The sequence below is a fragment of the Elephas maximus genome, chromosome 11 (assembly GCF_024166365.1).
Source record: "Elephas maximus indicus isolate mEleMax1 chromosome 11, mEleMax1 primary haplotype, whole genome shotgun sequence".
NCBI classification, from domain to species: Eukaryota; Metazoa; Chordata; class Mammalia; order Proboscidea; family Elephantidae; genus Elephas; species Elephas maximus.
Genome location: NC_064829.1, coordinates 4,473,219 through 4,491,804, shown reverse-complemented (window position 1 = coordinate 4,491,804; position 18,586 = coordinate 4,473,219).

Here is an 18,586-nt window from a genome sequence, read left to right as displayed (position 1 = left end):
CCTGTTCTGGAAGTGGAACGAGTATGCAGTGTTAGCGTTCAGCTATTGTGAAGGCTCGCTTTGGCCCAGGGCAAACGAAACGCCGGGGGAAGTCTTAGCAGAGCCCGGCGCCTTTCCACGGTTCAAAGCGTGGAACTGCAGACTCTTTTGCAAAGAAGAGAGCGCACAGGCAAAAGCAGCCCGCACGTTTCTCAGTGAAAGGGAGAACTCCCTGACTTCATCCAGTTCTCTGAGCAAAGCAGGCAGAGGGAGAGAAACTTTCTTTCCTTCCTCTTTCCTGCAACGAATTCCTCATTTGCTCTTGCAAAAGCAGGGCTTCTTCTGAAAAACTACGTCGCGGTGCAGGGATCCTTCCAGAGGAGCAACGACATAGTTTGAGCTGGAAGGGCTTGGGAAAGCAGCCGGGGAAAAGAGGCCTCTTGCTGTTCTCTTTTCTTTCTGCCTGAATGCGGTCAATTCGCACTTGCCAAAGCAAGGTTTCCCAGCACAAACTACAAAGCAGCAGCTCTCTTGGAAGAGGAAATCCCACGCAGTGTTGCCCGGGCGAGATAGCGTTGCTGCAGTGAGGTCCAGGGAAAACACACTGCCTAGAGAAATCCTAGCAAAGCCCTGTGTTTCCCCACAGGAATGTATGTCAGTTTCAGTTCTTTGCCAGCAACGGAGCTCAGAGGCAACGTCAGATTGTGTGTATCTCAGTGAGAGAAAGAACACTGTGACTTCCCCCGTTCCTCTGACGAAAGCGCTTAGAGGGAGAAAAGCGTCCTTTGCTTTCGCTTTCCCGCAATGAGCTCGGCAGATCTGCCCTTCGCGAAGGGCCGTTTTCCCCCGGAGAACTGCCTCGCGGTAGCCCTGTTCTGGAAGTGGAACGAGTATGCAGTGTTAGCGTTCAGCTATTGTGAAGGCTCGCTTTGGCCCAGGGCAAACGAAGCGCCGGGGGAAGTCTTAGCAGAGCCCGGCGCCTTTCCACGGTTCAAAGCGTGGAACTGCAGACTCTTTTGCAAAGAAGAGAGCGCACAGGCAAAAGCAGCCCGCACGTTTCTCAGTGAAAGGGAGAACTCCCTGACTTCATCCAGTTCTCTGAGCAAAGCAGGCAGAGGGAGAGAAACTTTCTTTCCTTCCTCTTTCCTGCAACGAATTGCTCCTTTGCTCTTGCAAACGCAGGGCTTCTTCTGAGAAACTACGTCGCGGTGCAGGGATCCTTCCAGAGGAGCAACGACATAGTTTGAGCTGGAAGGGCTTGGGAAAGCAGCCGGGGAAAAAAGGCCTCTTGCTGTTCTCTTTTCTTTCTGCCTGAATGCGGTCAATTCGCACTTGCCAAAGCAAGGTTTCCCAGCACAAACTACAAAGCAGCAGCTCTCTTGGAAGAGGAAATCCCACGCAGTGTTGCCCTGGCGAGATAGTGTTGCTGCAGTGAGGTCCAGGGAAAACACACTGCCTAGAGAAAGCCTAGCAAAGCCCTGTGTTTCCCCACAGGAATGTATGTCAGTTTCAGTTCTTTGCCAGCAACGGAGCTCAGAGGCAACGTCAGATTGTGTGTATCTCAGTGAGAGAAAGAACACTGTGACTTCCCCCGTTCCTCTGACGAAAGCGCTTAGAGGGAGAGAAGCGTCCTTTGCTTTCGCTTTCCCGCAATGAGCTCGGCAGATCTGCCCTTCGCGAAGGGCCGTTTTCCCCCGGAGAACTGCCTCGCGGTAGCCCTGTTCTGGAAGTGGAACGAGTATGCAGTGTTAGCGTTCAGCTATTGTGAAGGCTCGCTTTGGCCCAGGGCAAACGAAGCGCCGGGGGAAGTCTTAGCAGAGCCCGGCGCCTTTCCACGGTTCAAAGCGTGGAACTGCAGACTCTTTTGCAAAGAAGAGAGCGCACAGGCAAAAGCAGCCCGCACGTTTCTCAGTGAAAGGGAGAACTCCCTGACTTCATCCAGTTCTCTGAGCAAAGCAGGCAGAGGGAGAGAAACTTTCTTTCCTTCCTCTTTCCTGCAACGAATTCCTCATTTGCTCTTGCAAAAGCAGGGCTTCTTCTGAAAAACTACGTCGCGGTGCAGGGATCCTTCCAGAGGAGCAACGACATAGTTTGAGCTGGAAGGGCTTGGGAAAGCAGCCGGGGAAAAGAGGCCTCTTGCTGTTCTCTTTTCTTTCTGCCTGAATGCGGTCAATTCGCACTTGCCAAAGCAAGGTTTCCCAGCACAAACTACAAAGCAGCAGCTCTCTTGGAAGAGGAAATCCCACGCAGTGTTGCCCTGGCGAGATAGCGTTGCTGCAGTGAGGTCCAGGGAAAACACACTGCCTAGAGAAATCCTAGCAAAGCCCTGTGTTTCCCCACAGGAATGTATGTCAGTTTCAGTTCTTTGCCAGCAACGGAGCTCAGAGGCAACGTCAGATTGTGTGTATCTCAGTGAGAGAAAGAACACTGTGACTTCCCCCGTTCCTCTGACGAAAGCGCTTAGAGGGAGAAAAGCGTCCTTTGCTTTCGCTTTCCCGCAATGAGCTCGGCAGATCTGCCCTTCGCGAAGGGCCGTTTTCCCCCGGAGAACTGCCTCGCGGTAGCCCTGTTCTGGAAGTGGAACGAGTATGCAGTGTTAGCGTTCAGCTATTGTGAAGGCTCGCTTTGGCCCAGGGCAAACGAAGCGCCGGGGGAAGTCTTAGCAGAGCCCGGCGCCTTTCCACGGTTCAAAGCGTGGAACTGCAGACTCTTTTGCAAAGAAGAGAGCGCACAGGCAAAAGCAGCCCGCACGTTTCTCAGTGAAAGGGAGAACTCCCTGACTTCATCCAGTTCTCTGAGCAAAGCAGGCAGAGGGAGAGAAACTTTCTTTCCTTCCTCTTTCCTGCAACGAATTGCTCCTTTGCTCTTGCAAACGCAGGGCTTCTTCTGAGAAAATACGTCGCGGTGCAGGGATCCTTCCAGAGGAGCAACGACATAGTTTGAGCTGGAAGGGCTTGGGAAAGCAGCCGGGGAAAAAAGGCCTCTTGCTGTTCTCTTTTCTTTCTGCCTGAATGCGGTCAATTCGCACTTGCCAAAGCAAGGTTTCCCAGCACAAACTACAAAGCAGCAGCTCTCTTGGAAGAGGAAATCCCACGCAGTGTTGCCCTGGCGAGATAGTGTTGCTGCAGTGAGGTCCAGGGAAAACACACTGCCTAGAGAAATCCTAGCAAAGCCCTGTGTTTCCCCACAGGAATGTATGTCAGTTTCAGTTCTTTGCCAGCAACGGAGCTCAGAGGCAACGTCAGATTGTGTGTATCTCAGTGAGAGAAAGAACACTGTGACTTCCCCCGTTCCTCTGACGAAAGCGCTTAGAGGGAGAAAAGCGTCCTTTGCTTTCGCTTTCCCGCAATGAGCTCGGCAGATCTGCCCTTCGCGAAGGGCCGTTTTCCCCCGGAGAACTGCCTCGCGGTAGCCCTGTTCTGGAAGTGGAACGAGTATGCAGTGTTAGCGTTCAGCTATTGTGAAGGCTCGCTTTGGCCCAGGGCAAACGAAACGCCGGGGGAAGTCTTAGCAGAGCCCGGCGCCTTTCCACGGTTCAAAGCGTGGAACTGCAGACTCTTTTGCAAAGAAGAGAGCGCACAGGCAAAAGCAGCCCGCACGTTTCTCAGTGAAAGGGAGAACTCCCTGACTTCATCCAGTTCTCTGAGCAAAGCAGGCAGAGGGAGAGAAACTTTCTTTCCTTCCTCTTTCCTGCAACGAATTCCTCATTTGCTCTTGCAAAAGCAGGGCTTCTTCTGAAAAACTACGTCGCGGTGCAGGGATCCTTCCAGAGGAGCAACGACATAGTTTGAGCTGGAAGGGCTTGGGAAAGCAGCCGGGGAAAAGAGGCCTCTTGCTGTTCTCTTTTCTTTCTGCCTGAATGCGGTCAATTCGCACTTGCCAAAGCAAGGTTTCCCAGCACAAACTACAAAGCAGCAGCTCTCTTGGAAGAGGAAATCCCACGCAGTGTTGCCCTGGCGAGATAGCGTTGCTGCAGTGAGGTCCAGGGAAAACACACTGCCTAGAGAAATCCTAGCAAAGCCCTGTGTTTCCCCACAGGAATGTATGTCAGTTTCAGTTCTTTGCCAGCAACGGAGCTCAGAGGCAACGTCAGATTGTGTGTATCTCAGTGAGAGAAAGAACACTGTGACTTCCCCCGTTCCTCTGACGAAAGCGCTTAGAGGGAGAAAAGCGTCCTTTGCTTTCGCTTTCCCGCAATGAGCTCGGCAGATCTGCCCTTCGCGAAGGGCCGTTTTCCCCCGGAGAACTGCCTCGCGGTAGCCCTGTTCTGGAAGTGGAACGAGTATGCAGTGTTAGCGTTCAGCTATTGTGAAGGCTCGCTTTGGCCCAGGGCAAACGAAACGCCGGGGGAAGTCTTAGCAGAGCCCGGCGCCTTTCCACGGTTCAAAGCGTGGAACTGCAGACTCTTTTGCAAAGAAGAGAGCGCACAGGCAAAAGCAGCCCGCACGTTTCTCAGTGAAAGGGAGAACTCCCTGACTTCATCCAGTTCTCTGAGTAAAGCAGGCAGAGGGAGAGAAACTTTCTTTCCTTCCTCTTTCCTGCAACGAATTGCTCCTTTGCTCTTGCAAACGCAGGGCTTCTTCTGAGAAACTACGTCGCGGTGCAGGGATCCTTCCAGAGGAGCAACGACATAGTTTGAGCTGGAAGGGCTTGGGAAAGCAGCCGGGGAAAAAAGGCCTCTTGCTGTTCTCTTTTCTTTCTGCCTGAATGCGGTCAATTCGCACTTGCCAAAGCAAGGTTTCCCAGCACAAACTACAAAGCAGCAGCTCTCTTGGAAGAGGAAATCCCACGCAGTGTTGCCCTGGCGAGATAGTGTTGCTGCAGTGAGGTCCAGGGAAAACACACTGCCTAGAGAAAGCCTAGCAAAGCCCTGTGTTTCCCCACAGGAATGTATGTCAGTTTCAGTTCTTTGCCAGCAACGGAGCTCAGAGGCAACGTCAGATTGTGTGTATCTCAGTGAGAGAAAGAACACTGTGACTTCCCCCGTTCCTCTGACGAAAGCGCTTAGAGGGAGAGAAGCGTCCTTTGCTTTCGCTTTCCCGCAATGAGCTCGGCAGATCTGCCCTTCGCGAAGGGCCGTTTTCCCCCGGAGAACTGCCTCGCGGTAGCCCTGTTCTGGAAGTGGAACGAGTATGCAGTGTTAGCGTTCAGCTATTGTGAAGGCTCGCTTTGGCCCAGGGCAAACGAAGCGCCGGGGGAAGTCTTAGCAGAGCCCGGCGCCTTTCCACGGTTCAAAGCGTGGAACTGCAGACTCTTTTGCAAAGAAGAGAGCGCACAGGCAAAAGCAGCCCGCACGTTTCTCAGTGAAAGGGAGAACTCCCTGACTTCATCCAGTTCTCTGAGCAAAGCAGGCAGAGGGAGAGAAACTTTCTTTCCTTCCTCTTTCCTGCAACGAATTCCTCATTTGCTCTTGCAAAAGCAGGGCTTCTTCTGAAAAACTACGTCGCGGTGCAGGGATCCTTCCAGAGGAGCAACGACATAGTTTGAGCTGGAAGGGCTTGGGAAAGCAGCCGGGGAAAAGAGGCCTCTTGCTGTTCTCTTTTCTTTCTGCCTGAATGCGGTCAATTCGCACTTGCCAAAGCAAGGTTTCCCAGCACAAACTACAAAGCAGCAGCTCTCTTGGAAGAGGAAATCCCACGCAGTGTTGCCCTGGCGAGATAGCGTTGCTGCAGTGAGGTCCAGGGAAAACACACTGCCTAGAGAAATCCTAGCAAAGCCCTGTGTTTCCCCACAGGAATGTATGTCAGTTTCAGTTCTTTGCCAGCAACGGAGCTCAGAGGCAACGTCAGATTGTGTGTATCTCAGTGAGAGAAAGAACACTGTGACTTCCCCCGTTCCTCTGACGAAAGCGCTTAGAGGGAGAAAAGCGTCCTTTGCTTTCGCTTTCCCGCAATGAGCTCGGCAGATCTGCCCTTCGCGAAGGGCCGTTTTCCCCCGGAGAACTGCCTCGCGGTAGCCCTGTTCTGGAAGTGGAACGAGTATGCAGTGTTAGCGTTCAGCTATTGTGAAGGCTCGCTTTGGCCCAGGGCAAACGAAGCGCCGGGGGAAGTCTTAGCAGAGCCCGGCGCCTTTCCACGGTTCAAAGCGTGGAACTGCAGACTCTTTTGCAAAGAAGAGAGCGCACAGGCAAAAGCAGCCCGCACGTTTCTCAGTGAAAGGGAGAACTCCCTGACTTCATCCAGTTCTCTGAGCAAAGCAGGCAGAGGGAGAGAAACTTTCTTTCCTTCCTCTTTCCTGCAACGAATTGCTCCTTTGCTCTTGCAAACGCAGGGCTTCTTCTGAGAAAATACGTCGCGGTGCAGGGATCCTTCCAGAGGAGCAACGACATAGTTTGAGCTGGAAGGGCTTGGGAAAGCAGCCGGGGAAAAAAGGCCTCTTGCTGTTCTCTTTTCTTTCTGCCTGAATGCGGTCAATTCGCACTTGCCAAAGCAAGGTTTCCCAGCACAAACTACAAAGCAGCAGCTCTCTTGGAAGAGGAAATCCCACGCAGTGTTGCCCTGGCGAGATAGTGTTGCTGCAGTGAGGTCCAGGGAAAACACACTGCCTAGAGAAATCCTAGCAAAGCCCTGTGTTTCCCCACAGGAATGTATGTCAGTTTCAGTTCTTTGCCAGCAACGGAGCTCAGAGGCAACGTCAGATTGTGTGTATCTCAGTGAGAGAAAGAACACTGTGACTTCCCCCGTTCCTCTGACGAAAGCGCTTAGAGGGAGAAAAGCGTCCTTTGCTTTCGCTTTCCCGCAATGAGCTCGGCAGATCTGCCCTTCGCGAAGGGCCGTTTTCCCCCGGAGAACTGCCTCGCGGTAGCCCTGTTCTGGAAGTGGAACGAGTATGCAGTGTTAGCGTTCAGCTATTGTGAAGGCTCGCTTTGGCCCAGGGCAAACGAAACGCCGGGGGAAGTCTTAGCAGAGCCCGGCGCCTTTCCACGGTTCAAAGCGTGGAACTGCAGACTCTTTTGCAAAGAAGAGAGCGCACAGGCAAAAGCAGCCCGCACGTTTCTCAGTGAAAGGGAGAACTCCCTGACTTCATCCAGTTCTCTGAGCAAAGCAGGCAGAGGGAGAGAAACTTTCTTTCCTTCCTCTTTCCTGCAACGAATTCCTCATTTGCTCTTGCAAAAGCAGGGCTTCTTCTGAAAAACTACGTCGCGGTGCAGGGATCCTTCCAGAGGAGCAACGACATAGTTTGAGCTGGAAGGGCTTGGGAAAGCAGCCGGGGAAAAGAGGCCTCTTGCTGTTCTCTTTTCTTTCTGCCTGAATGCGGTCAATTCGCACTTGCCAAAGCAAGGTTTCCCAGCACAAACTACAAAGCAGCAGCTCTCTTGGAAGAGGAAATCCCACGCAGTGTTGCCCTGGCGAGATAGCGTTGCTGCAGTGAGGTCCAGGGAAAACACACTGCCTAGAGAAATCCTAGCAAAGCCCTGTGTTTCCCCACAGGAATGTATGTCAGTTTCAGTTCTTTGCCAGCAACGGAGCTCAGAGGCAACGTCAGATTGTGTGTATCTCAGTGAGAGAAAGAACACTGTGACTTCCCCCGTTCCTCTGACGAAAGCGCTTAGAGGGAGAAAAGCGTCCTTTGCTTTCGCTTTCCCGCAATGAGCTCGGCAGATCTGCCCTTCGCGAAGGGCCGTTTTCCCCCGGAGAACTGCCTCGCGGTAGCCCTGTTCTGGAAGTGGAACGAGTATGCAGTGTTAGCGTTCAGCTATTGTGAAGGCTCGCTTTGGCCCAGGGCAAACGAAGCGCCGGGGGAAGTCTTAGCAGAGCCCGGCGCCTTTCCACGGTTCAAAGCGTGGAACTGCAGACTCTTTTGCAAAGAAGAGAGCGCACAGGCAAAAGCAGCCCGCACGTTTCTCAGTGAAAGGGAGAACTCCCTGACTTCATCCAGTTCTCTGAGCAAAGCAGGCAGAGGGAGAGAAACTTTCTTTCCTTCCTCTTTCCTGCAACGAATTGCTCCTTTGCTCTTGCAAACGCAGGGCTTCTTCTGAGAAAATACGTCGCGGTGCAGGGATCCTTCCAGAGGAGCAACGACATAGTTTGAGCTGGAAGGGCTTGGGAAAGCAGCCGGGGAAAAAAGGCCTCTTGCTGTTCTCTTTTCTTTCTGCCTGAATGCGGTCAATTCGCACTTGCCAAAGCAAGGTTTCCCAGCACAAACTACAAAGCAGCAGCTCTCTTGGAAGAGGAAATCCCACGCAGTGTTGCCCTGGCGAGATAGTGTTGCTGCAGTGAGGTCCAGGGAAAACACACTGCCTAGAGAAATCCTAGCAAAGCCCTGTGTTTCCCCACAGGAATGTATGTCAGTTTCAGTTCTTTGCCAGCAACGGAGCTCAGAGGCAACGTCAGATTGTGTGTATCTCAGTGAGAGAAAGAACACTGTGACTTCCCCCGTTCCTCTGACGAAAGCGCTTAGAGGGAGAAAAGCGTCCTTTGCTTTCGCTTTCCCGCAATGAGCTCGGCAGATCTGCCCTTCGCGAAGGGCCGTTTTCCCCCGGAGAACTGCCTCGCGGTAGCCCTGTTCTGGAAGTGGAACGAGTATGCAGTGTTAGCGTTCAGCTATTGTGAAGGCTCGCTTTGGCCCAGGGCAAACGAAACGCCGGGGGAAGTCTTAGCAGAGCCCGGCGCCTTTCCACGGTTCAAAGCGTGGAACTGCAGACTCTTTTGCAAAGAAGAGAGCGCACAGGCAAAAGCAGCCCGCACGTTTCTCAGTGAAAGGGAGAACTCCCTGACTTCATCCAGTTCTCTGAGCAAAGCAGGCAGAGGGAGAGAAACTTTCTTTCCTTCCTCTTTCCTGCAACGAATTCCTCATTTGCTCTTGCAAAAGCAGGGCTTCTTCTGAAAAACTACGTCGCGGTGCAGGGATCCTTCCAGAGGAGCAACGACATAGTTTGAGCTGGAAGGGCTTGGGAAAGCAGCCGGGGAAAAGAGGCCTCTTGCTGTTCTCTTTTCTTTCTGCCTGAATGCGGTCAATTCGCACTTGCCAAAGCAAGGTTTCCCAGCACAAACTACAAAGCAGCAGCTCTCTTGGAAGAGGAAATCCCACGCAGTGTTGCCCTGGCGAGATAGCGTTGCTGCAGTGAGGTCCAGGGAAAACACACTGCCTAGAGAAATCCTAGCAAAGCCCTGTGTTTCCCCACAGGAATGTATGTCAGTTTCAGTTCTTTGCCAGCAACGGAGCTCAGAGGCAACGTCAGATTGTGTGTATCTCAGTGAGAGAAAGAACACTGTGACTTCCCCCGTTCCTCTGACGAAAGCGCTTAGAGGGAGAAAAGCGTCCTTTGCTTTCGCTTTCCCGCAATGAGCTCGGCAGATCTGCCCTTCGCGAAGGGCCGTTTTCCCCCGGAGAACTGCCTCGCGGTAGCCCTGTTCTGGAAGTGGAACGAGTATGCAGTGTTAGCGTTCAGCTATTGTGAAGGCTCGCTTTGGCCCAGGGCAAACGAAACGCCGGGGGAAGTCTTAGCAGAGCCCGGCGCCTTTCCACGGTTCAAAGCGTGGAACTGCAGACTCTTTTGCAAAGAAGAGAGCGCACAGGCAAAAGCAGCCCGCACGTTTCTCAGTGAAAGGGAGAACTCCCTGACTTCATCCAGTTCTCTGAGTAAAGCAGGCAGAGGGAGAGAAACTTTCTTTCCTTCCTCTTTCCTGCAACGAATTGCTCCTTTGCTCTTGCAAACGCAGGGCTTCTTCTGAGAAACTACGTCGCGGTGCAGGGATCCTTCCAGAGGAGCAACGACATAGTTTGAGCTGGAAGGGCTTGGGAAAGCAGCCGGGGAAAAAAGGCCTCTTGCTGTTCTCTTTTCTTTCTGCCTGAATGCGGTCAATTCGCACTTGCCAAAGCAAGGTTTCCCAGCACAAACTACAAAGCAGCAGCTCTCTTGGAAGAGGAAATCCCACGCAGTGTTGCCCTGGCGAGATAGTGTTGCTGCAGTGAGGTCCAGGGAAAACACACTGCCTAGAGAAAGCCTAGCAAAGCCCTGTGTTTCCCCACAGGAATGTATGTCAGTTTCAGTTCTTTGCCAGCAACGGAGCTCAGAGGCAACGTCAGATTGTGTGTATCTCAGTGAGAGAAAGAACACTGTGACTTCCCCCGTTCCTCTGACGAAAGCGCTTAGAGGGAGAGAAGCGTCCTTTGCTTTCGCTTTCCCGCAATGAGCTCGGCAGATCTGCCCTTCGCGAAGGGCCGTTTTCCCCCGGAGAACTGCCTCGCGGTAGCCCTGTTCTGGAAGTGGAACGAGTATGCAGTGTTAGCGTTCAGCTATTGTGAAGGCTCGCTTTGGCCCAGGGCAAACGAAGCGCCGGGGGAAGTCTTAGCAGAGCCCGGCGCCTTTCCACGGTTCAAAGCGTGGAACTGCAGACTCTTTTGCAAAGAAGAGAGCGCACAGGCAAAAGCAGCCCGCACGTTTCTCAGTGAAAGGGAGAACTCCCTGACTTCATCCAGTTCTCTGAGCAAAGCAGGCAGAGGGAGAGAAACTTTCTTTCCTTCCTCTTTCCTGCAACGAATTCCTCATTTGCTCTTGCAAAAGCAGGGCTTCTTCTGAAAAACTACGTCGCGGTGCAGGGATCCTTCCAGAGGAGCAACGACATAGTTTGAGCTGGAAGGGCTTGGGAAAGCAGCCGGGGAAAAGAGGCCTCTTGCTGTTCTCTTTTCTTTCTGCCTGAATGCGGTCAATTCGCACTTGCCAAAGCAAGGTTTCCCAGCACAAACTACAAAGCAGCAGCTCTCTTGGAAGAGGAAATCCCACGCAGTGTTGCCCTGGCGAGATAGCGTTGCTGCAGTGAGGTCCAGGGAAAACACACTGCCTAGAGAAATCCTAGCAAAGCCCTGTGTTTCCCCACAGGAATGTATGTCAGTTTCAGTTCTTTGCCAGCAACGGAGCTCAGAGGCAACGTCAGATTGTGTGTATCTCAGTGAGAGAAAGAACACTGTGACTTCCCCCGTTCCTCTGACGAAAGCGCTTAGAGGGAGAAAAGCGTCCTTTGCTTTCGCTTTCCCGCAATGAGCTCGGCAGATCTGCCCTTCGCGAAGGGCCGTTTTCCCCCGGAGAACTGCCTCGCGGTAGCCCTGTTCTGGAAGTGGAACGAGTATGCAGTGTTAGCGTTCAGCTATTGTGAAGGCTCGCTTTGGCCCAGGGCAAACGAAGCGCCGGGGGAAGTCTTAGCAGAGCCCGGCGCCTTTCCACGGTTCAAAGCGTGGAACTGCAGACTCTTTTGCAAAGAAGAGAGCGCACAGGCAAAAGCAGCCCGCACGTTTCTCAGTGAAAGGGAGAACTCCCTGACTTCATCCAGTTCTCTGAGCAAAGCAGGCAGAGGGAGAGAAACTTTCTTTCCTTCCTCTTTCCTGCAACGAATTGCTCCTTTGCTCTTGCAAACGCAGGGCTTCTTCTGAGAAAATACGTCGCGGTGCAGGGATCCTTCCAGAGGAGCAACGACATAGTTTGAGCTGGAAGGGCTTGGGAAAGCAGCCGGGGAAAAAAGGCCTCTTGCTGTTCTCTTTTCTTTCTGCCTGAATGCGGTCAATTCGCACTTGCCAAAGCAAGGTTTCCCAGCACAAACTACAAAGCAGCAGCTCTCTTGGAAGAGGAAATCCCACGCAGTGTTGCCCTGGCGAGATAGTGTTGCTGCAGTGAGGTCCAGGGAAAACACACTGCCTAGAGAAATCCTAGCAAAGCCCTGTGTTTCCCCACAGGAATGTATGTCAGTTTCAGTTCTTTGCCAGCAACGGAGCTCAGAGGCAACGTCAGATTGTGTGTATCTCAGTGAGAGAAAGAACACTGTGACTTCCCCCGTTCCTCTGACGAAAGCGCTTAGAGGGAGAAAAGCGTCCTTTGCTTTCGCTTTCCCGCAATGAGCTCGGCAGATCTGCCCTTCGCGAAGGGCCGTTTTCCCCCGGAGAACTGCCTCGCGGTAGCCCTGTTCTGGAAGTGGAACGAGTATGCAGTGTTAGCGTTCAGCTATTGTGAAGGCTCGCTTTGGCCCAGGGCAAACGAAACGCCGGGGGAAGTCTTAGCAGAGCCCGGCGCCTTTCCACGGTTCAAAGCGTGGAACTGCAGACTCTTTTGCAAAGAAGAGAGCGCACAGGCAAAAGCAGCCCGCACGTTTCTCAGTGAAAGGGAGAACTCCCTGACTTCATCCAGTTCTCTGAGCAAAGCAGGCAGAGGGAGAGAAACTTTCTTTCCTTCCTCTTTCCTGCAACGAATTCCTCATTTGCTCTTGCAAAAGCAGGGCTTCTTCTGAAAAACTACGTCGCGGTGCAGGGATCCTTCCAGAGGAGCAACGACATAGTTTGAGCTGGAAGGGCTTGGGAAAGCAGCCGGGGAAAAGAGGCCTCTTGCTGTTCTCTTTTCTTTCTGCCTGAATGCGGTCAATTCGCACTTGCCAAAGCAAGGTTTCCCAGCACAAACTACAAAGCAGCAGCTCTCTTGGAAGAGGAAATCCCACGCAGTGTTGCCCTGGCGAGATAGCGTTGCTGCAGTGAGGTCCAGGGAAAACACACTGCCTAGAGAAATCCTAGCAAAGCCCTGTGTTTCCCCACAGGAATGTATGTCAGTTTCAGTTCTTTGCCAGCAACGGAGCTCAGAGGCAACGTCAGATTGTGTGTATCTCAGTGAGAGAAAGAACACTGTGACTTCCCCCGTTCCTCTGACGAAAGCGCTTAGAGGGAGAAAAGCGTCCTTTGCTTTCGCTTTCCCGCAATGAGCTCGGCAGATCTGCCCTTCGCGAAGGGCCGTTTTCCCCCGGAGAACTGCCTCGCGGTAGCCCTGTTCTGGAAGTGGAACGAGTATGCAGTGTTAGCGTTCAGCTATTGTGAAGGCTCGCTTTGGCCCAGGGCAAACGAAACGCCGGGGGAAGTCTTAGCAGAGCCCGGCGCCTTTCCACGGTTCAAAGCGTGGAACTGCAGACTCTTTTGCAAAGAAGAGAGCGCACAGGCAAAAGCAGCCCGCACGTTTCTCAGTGAAAGGGAGAACTCCCTGACTTCATCCAGTTCTCTGAGTAAAGCAGGCAGAGGGAGAGAAACTTTCTTTCCTTCCTCTTTCCTGCAACGAATTGCTCCTTTGCTCTTGCAAACGCAGGGCTTCTTCTGAGAAACTACGTCGCGGTGCAGGGATCCTTCCAGAGGAGCAACGACATAGTTTGAGCTGGAAGGGCTTGGGAAAGCAGCCGGGGAAAAAAGGCCTCTTGCTGTTCTCTTTTCTTTCTGCCTGAATGCGGTCAATTCGCACTTGCCAAAGCAAGGTTTCCCAGCACAAACTACAAAGCAGCAGCTCTCTTGGAAGAGGAAATCCCACGCAGTGTTGCCCTGGCGAGATAGTGTTGCTGCAGTGAGGTCCAGGGAAAACACACTGCCTAGAGAAAGCCTAGCAAAGCCCTGTGTTTCCCCACAGGAATGTATGTCAGTTTCAGTTCTTTGCCAGCAACGGAGCTCAGAGGCAACGTCAGATTGTGTGTATCTCAGTGAGAGAAAGAACACTGTGACTTCCCCCGTTCCTCTGACGAAAGCGCTTAGAGGGAGAGAAGCGTCCTTTGCTTTCGCTTTCCCGCAATGAGCTCGGCAGATCTGCCCTTCGCGAAGGGCCGTTTTCCCCCGGAGAACTGCCTCGCGGTAGCCCTGTTCTGGAAGTGGAACGAGTATGCAGTGTTAGCGTTCAGCTATTGTGAAGGCTCGCTTTGGCCCAGGGCAAACGAAGCGCCGGGGGAAGTCTTAGCAGAGCCCGGCGCCTTTCCACGGTTCAAAGCGTGGAACTGCAGACTCTTTTGCAAAGAAGAGAGCGCACAGGCAAAAGCAGCCCGCACGTTTCTCAGTGAAAGGGAGAACTCCCTGACTTCATCCAGTTCTCTGAGCAAAGCAGGCAGAGGGAGAGAAACTTTCTTTCCTTCCTCTTTCCTGCAACGAATTCCTCATTTGCTCTTGCAAAAGCAGGGCTTCTTCTGAAAAACTACGTCGCGGTGCAGGGATCCTTCCAGAGGAGCAACGACATAGTTTGAGCTGGAAGGGCTTGGGAAAGCAGCCGGGGAAAAGAGGCCTCTTGCTGTTCTCTTTTCTTTCTGCCTGAATGCGGTCAATTCGCACTTGCCAAAGCAAGGTTTCCCAGCACAAACTACAAAGCAGCAGCTCTCTTGGAAGAGGAAATCCCACGCAGTGTTGCCCTGGCGAGATAGCGTTGCTGCAGTGAGGTCCAGGGAAAACACACTGCCTAGAGAAATCCTAGCAAAGCCCTGTGTTTCCCCACAGGAATGTATGTCAGTTTCAGTTCTTTGCCAGCAACGGAGCTCAGAGGCAACGTCAGATTGTGTGTATCTCAGTGAGAGAAAGAACACTGTGACTTCCCCCGTTCCTCTGACGAAAGCGCTTAGAGGGAGAAAAGCGTCCTTTGCTTTCGCTTTCCCGCAATGAGCTCGGCAGATCTGCCCTTCGCGAAGGGCCGTTTTCCCCCGGAGAACTGCCTCGCGGTAGCCCTGTTCTGGAAGTGGAACGAGTATGCAGTGTTAGCGTTCAGCTATTGTGAAGGCTCGCTTTGGCCCAGGGCAAACGAAGCGCCGGGGGAAGTCTTAGCAGAGCCCGGCGCCTTTCCACGGTTCAAAGCGTGGAACTGCAGACTCTTTTGCAAAGAAGAGAGCGCACAGGCAAAAGCAGCCCGCACGTTTCTCAGTGAAAGGGAGAACTCCCTGACTTCATCCAGTTCTCTGAGCAAAGCAGGCAGAGGGAGAGAAACTTTCTTTCCTTCCTCTTTCCTGCAACGAATTGCTCCTTTGCTCTTGCAAACGCAGGGCTTCTTCTGAGAAAATACGTCGCGGTGCAGGGATCCTTCCAGAGGAGCAACGACATAGTTTGAGCTGGAAGGGCTTGGGAAAGCAGCCGGGGAAAAAAGGCCTCTTGCTGTTCTCTTTTCTTTCTGCCTGAATGCGGTCAATTCGCACTTGCCAAAGCAAGGTTTCCCAGCACAAACTACAAAGCAGCAGCTCTCTTGGAAGAGGAAATCCCACGCAGTGTTGCCCTGGCGAGATAGTGTTGCTGCAGTGAGGTCCAGGGAAAACACACTGCCTAGAGAAATCCTAGCAAAGCCCTGTGTTTCCCCACAGGAATGTATGTCAGTTTCAGTTCTTTGCCAGCAACGGAGCTCAGAGGCAACGTCAGATTGTGTGTATCTCAGTGAGAGAAAGAACACTGTGACTTCCCCCGTTCCTCTGACGAAAGCGCTTAGAGGGAGAAAAGCGTCCTTTGCTTTCGCTTTCCCGCAATGAGCTCGGCAGATCTGCCCTTCGCGAAGGGCCGTTTTCCCCCGGAGAACTGCCTCGCGGTAGCCCTGTTCTGGAAGTGGAACGAGTATGCAGTGTTAGCGTTCAGCTATTGTGAAGGCTCGCTTTGGCCCAGGGCAAACGAAACGCCGGGGGAAGTCTTAGCAGAGCCCGGCGCCTTTCCACGGTTCAAAGCGTGGAACTGCAGACTCTTTTGCAAAGAAGAGAGCGCACAGGCAAAAGCAGCCCGCACGTTTCTCAGTGAAAGGGAGAACTCCCTGACTTCATCCAGTTCTCTGAGCAAAGCAGGCAGAGGGAGAGAAACTTTCTTTCCTTCCTCTTTCCTGCAACGAATTCCTCATTTGCTCTTGCAAAAGCAGGGCTTCTTCTGAAAAACTACGTCGCGGTGCAGGGATCCTTCCAGAGGAGCAACGACATAGTTTGAGCTGGAAGGGCTTGGGAAAGCAGCCGGGGAAAAGAGGCCTCTTGCTGTTCTCTTTTCTTTCTGCCTGAATGCGGTCAATTCGCACTTGCCAAAGCAAGGTTTCCCAGCACAAACTACAAAGCAGCAGCTCTCTTGGAAGAGGAAATCCCACGCAGTGTTGCCCTGGCGAGATAGCGTTGCTGCAGTGAGGTCCAGGGAAAACACACTGCCTAGAGAAATCCTAGCAAAGCCCTGTGTTTCCCCACAGGAATGTATGTCAGTTTCAGTTCTTTGCCAGCAACGGAGCTCAGAGGCAACGTCAGATTGTGTGTATCTCAGTGAGAGAAAGAACACTGTGACTTCCCCCGTTCCTCTGACGAAAGCGCTTAGAGGGAGAAAAGCGTCCTTTGCTTTCGCTTTCCCGCAATGAGCTCGGCAGATCTGCCCTTCGCGAAGGGCCGTTTTCCCCCGGAGAACTGCCTCGCGGTAGCCCTGTTCTGGAAGTGGAACGAGTATGCAGTGTTAGCGTTCAGCTATTGTGAAGGCTCGCTTTGGCCCAGGGCAAACGAAGCGCCGGGGGAAGTCTTAGCAGAGCCCGGCGCCTTTCCACGGTTCAAAGCGTGGAACTGCAGACTCTTTTGCAAAGAAGAGAGCGCACAGGCAAAAGCAGCCCGCACGTTTCTCAGTGAAAGGGAGAACTCCCTGACTTCATCCAGTTCTCTGAGCAAAGCAGGCAGAGGGAGAGAAACTTTCTTTCCTTCCTCTTTCCTGCAACGAATTCCTCATTTGCTCTTGCAAAAGCAGGGCTTCTTCTGAAAAACTACGTCGCGGTGCAGGGATCCTTCCAGAGGAGCAACGACATAGTTTGAGCTGGAAGGGCTTGGGAAAGCAGCCGGGGAAAAGAGGCCTCTTGCTGTTCTCTTTTCTTTCTGCCTGAATGCGGTCAATTCGCACTTGCCAAAGCAAGGTTTCCCAGCACAAACTACAAAGCAGCAGCTCTCTTGGAAGAGGAAATCCCACGCAGTGTTGCCCGGGCGAGATAGCGTTGCTGCAGTGAGGTCCAGGGAAAACACACTGCCTAGAGAAATCCTAGCAAAGCCCTGTGTTTCCCCACAGGAATGTATGTCAGTTTCAGTTCTTTGCCAGCAACGGAGCTCAGAGGCAACGTCAGATTGTGTGTATCTCAGTGAGAGAAAGAACACTGTGACTTCCCCCGTTCCTCTGACGAAAGCGGTTAGAGGGAGAAAAGCGTCCTTTGCTTTCGCTTTCCCGCAATGAGCTCGGCAGATCTGCCCTTCGCGAAGGGCCGTTTTCCCCCGGAGAACTGCCTCGCGGTAGCCCTGTTCTGGAAGTGGAACGAGTATGCAGTGTTAGCGTTCAGCTATTGTGAAGGCTCGCTTTGGCCCAGGGCAAACGAAACGCCGGGGGAAGTCTTAGCAGAGCCCGGCGCCTTTCCACGGTTCAAAGCGTGGAACTGCAGACTCTTTTGCAAAGAAGAGAGCGCACAGGCAAAAGCAGCCCGCACGTTTCTCAGTGAAAGGGAGAACTCCCTGACTTCATCCAGTTCTCTGAGCAAAGCAGGCAGAGGGAGAGAAACTTTCTTTCCTTCCTCTTTCCTGCAACGAATTCCTCATTTGCTCTTGCAAAAGCAGGGCTTCTTCTGAAAAACTACGTCGCGGTGCAGGGATCCTTCCAGAGGAGCAACGACATAGTTTGAGCTGGAAGGGCTTGGGAAAGCAGCCGGGGAAAAGAGGCCTCTTGCTGTTCTCTTTTCTTTCTGCCTGAATGCGGTCAATTCGCACTTGCCAAAGCAAGGTTTCCCAGCACAAACTACAAAGCAGCAGCTCTCTTGGAAGAGGAAATCCCACGCAGTGTTGCCCGGGCGAGATAGCGTTGCTGCAGTGAGGTCCAGGGAAAACACACTGCCTAGAGAAATCCTAGCAAAGCCCTGTGTTTCCCCACAGGAATGTATGTCAGTTTCAGTTCTTTGCCAGCAACGGAGCTCAGAGGCAACGTCAGATTGTGTGTATCTCAGTGAGAGAAAGAACACTGTGACTTCCCCCGTTCCTCTGACGAAAGCGGTTAGAGGGAGAAAAGCGTCCTTTGCTTTCGCTTTCCCGCAATGAGCTCGGCAGATCTGCCCTTCGCGAAGGGCCGTTTTCCCCCGGAGAACTGCCTCGCGGTAGCCCTGTTCTGGAAGTGGAACGAGTATGCAGTGTTAGCGTTCAGCTATTGTGAAGGCTCGCTTTGGCCCAGGGCAAACGAAGCGCCGGGGGAAGTCTTAGCAGAGCCCGGCGCCTTTCCACGGTTCAAAGCGTGGAACTGCAGACTCTTTTGCAAAGAAGAGAGCGCACAGGCAAAAGCAGCCCGCACGTTTCTCAGTGAAAGGGAGAACTCCCTGACTTCATCCAGTTCTCTGAGCAAAGCAGGCAGAGGGAGAGAAACTTTCTTTCCTTCCTCTTTCCTGCAACGAATTCCTCATTTGCTCTTGCAAAAGCAGGGCTTCTTCTGAAAAACTACGTCGCGGTGCAGGGATCCTTCCAGAGGAGCAACGACATAGTTTGAGCTGGAAGGGCTTGGGAAAGCAGCCGGGGAAAAGAGGCCTCTTGCTGTTCTCTTTTCTTTCTGCCTGAATGCGGTCAATTCGCACTTGCCAAAGCAAGGTTTCCCAGCACAAACTACAAAGCAGCAGCTCTCTTGGAAGAGGAAATCCCACGCAGTGTTGCCCTGGCGAGATAGCGTTGCTGCAGTGAGGTCCAGGGAAAACACACTGCCTAGAGAAATCCTAGCAAAGCCCTGTGTTTCCCCACAGGAATGTATGTCAGTTTCAGTTCTTTGCCAGCAACGGAGCTCAGAGGCAACGTCAGATTGTGTGTATCTCAGTGAGAGAAAGAACACTGTGACTTCCCCCGTTCCTCTGACGAAAGCGCTTAGAGGGAGAAAAGCGTCCTTTGCTTTCGCTTTC